The 2,164-nt window shown below is 30.7% G+C and overlaps 1 non-coding gene across 1 annotated transcript; it reads left to right on the top strand.

Annotated features, from left to right (window-relative positions):
• Nucleotides 1-1,529: 1,529 nt before the first annotated feature.
• LOC142871260 (U7 small nuclear RNA) lies at nt 1,530-1,590 on the top strand. The gene has a single exon (XR_012919514.1). It is a non-coding gene; the product is annotated as a U7 small nuclear RNA (small nuclear RNA).
• The last annotated feature ends 574 nt before the right edge of the window (nt 1,591-2,164 follow it).

Genomic DNA, 2,164 nt, shown 5'->3' with positions numbered 1-2,164 from the left:
AGAAACCAGACATGATATTTTGGGGAGCTGAGATTTCTTGATAGTTGGCTTGAATTAGGACAAGATGGCAGAGCCTATGTACCAGTTATTGGAAACAGGCTGCCCCTCACCTCATGTTTAATGAGACTGTCATTTGTTCCCTGAGAGGTTACTATCTATAAAACACATTTAATAAGTTAAATCATATTAACCTTAATGTATCAGATTAATCTAATCTACTTCAAGGTTGATTTTGTCTTCTCATTTGGTGAGAAATTTGGAAACTAATTATGTTTACTTTAAATCACTAAGGAATTATAGAACAAAAATTTTTCCCTAAAATTTTACCATTATATATGTTGCAGAAGATAATTTTTATTTTTATGAGCTTTATGTTTTTAGATAAATAGTTTCATCTTCTAGGGGAATATTGGTAGCTTAGTTATTTCTCATTCTAGAAATTCCAACACAAGACAGTAGAGAAATTGTGTCATCTACATGTGATGTTATTATTTGTGTTTCATGTCTAAAGTGTGCTATGATATTAATAATGAGAAATATATTATCATAGCAGATAGTTAAGAGAAGAAAAACAATGAAAATGCTGGAAAAAAATGCCACAAATTTAGTAAGATATTTCTTAAGCTTTGGAAAAAAGGTTTTATAGCTTTTAAAAACTGTGATTCTGGCCAGACGTGGTGGCTCACACCTATTATCTCAGCACTTTGGGAAGCTATAGCAAGAGGCTTGCTTGAGGACAGGAGTTTGAGACCAGCCTGGCAACATAGCAGGACCTTGTGCTACAAAATATAAAAAAAAATTAATTGGGTGTGGTGGTACGTGCTTGTAGTCTCAGCTACTCAGGAGGCTGAGGCAGAAGGATTGTTACAGTGAGCTATGATTGTGCCACTGCACACTCCACCCTGGGCAACAGAGTAAGAACCTGTAACTAACAACAAAAAAAATGTGATTCATAGGTCCTTATTTTATATTCACCTGTCAAATAGATTATTTCCTACTACCAAGAGGAAGCAGAAGAACCTAATTAGAATATATATTTTGAAATATTTACAACTTTTAGGTGATTTTTTTATTTGGCTGAGAGATTTACTATAAAATGATCACAATTTATTATATTATAATTCTCCCATGAAATTATTTTTCTCTTTTACTGTGTTTGCTTTATGTAACTGCTTAAAATGAGTTTAGGAACATAGTAGCCAGTTGTATTTATATCAAAAATCTGTACTGCCAGTAAAGTAGTCACTGGTCACATGAAATGTGGTTAGTCAGAATTGAGATATGCTGTAAGTGGAAAATACATCCTAGATTTTGAATACTTTTGCAAAAAAAGATTATAAAGCATTTTATTTAACTTTTTATTGATTGCATGTTGAAAACAATATTTTAATATATTGCATTAAATAAAATATATTAACATTAATTTTACATATTTCTTTTCTCTTTATGTGATTATTAGAAAATTTAAAATTATATATGTGACTCAAATTTGTGGCTCTCATTATATTTCTATTAAATATTAGTGTGGTAAGTGTTGTACTCTTTTAGAATTTGTCTAGCAGGTTTTCTGGTCCTTACCAGAAGACCCATGCAAAAAAACACAAAAAAATTAGCGTGGTCTAGATGCTTTGGGGTTTTTTCCCCAATATTTTATTATGAAGGTTTTCAAATAAATAGAAAAGTTGAAAAAAGTTTACAGTGAATATTTATAAATTCTACAATCAAAATTTTACTATAACTATTTTACCATGTATCTAGCCACTTCTCCGTTCTTCTATTCATTACCAATCCATCTTATTTCTCTAATTCAATTAAAGTAAGTTGCAGATATCACCATATGTTCCTCCATATACTTCCGCATGTAGGAGCTTAATTTTGGACTCTATTAAAAATTGAAAATCCCTTTAATCCTATTTCTGCTTCTTTAGATTTGATTGTGTTGGTGTGGAAAGGCATAAGCAGACTAAATATATCAAATTGGGTTTAATAAATCTTCTGAGTAAAAGGAACATTTAATCTCTGTTGACATTAAAGTAAAGATCTAGATTACTCAACAAATATTTGGAAACCATATAACATTACATACTAATTAGAAAAAAACAAAACAAAAAAAACCTTTCTTCTTAGCAAGAGGCAGAATGTCCAGGCTGAGTTCCATGCCAAC

The sequence above is a fragment of the Microcebus murinus genome, chromosome 5 (assembly GCF_040939455.1).
Source record: "Microcebus murinus isolate Inina chromosome 5, M.murinus_Inina_mat1.0, whole genome shotgun sequence".
Lineage (NCBI taxonomy): Eukaryota > Metazoa > Chordata > Mammalia > Primates > Cheirogaleidae > Microcebus > Microcebus murinus.
This window is presented reverse-complemented; position numbering and strand designations above follow the sequence as displayed.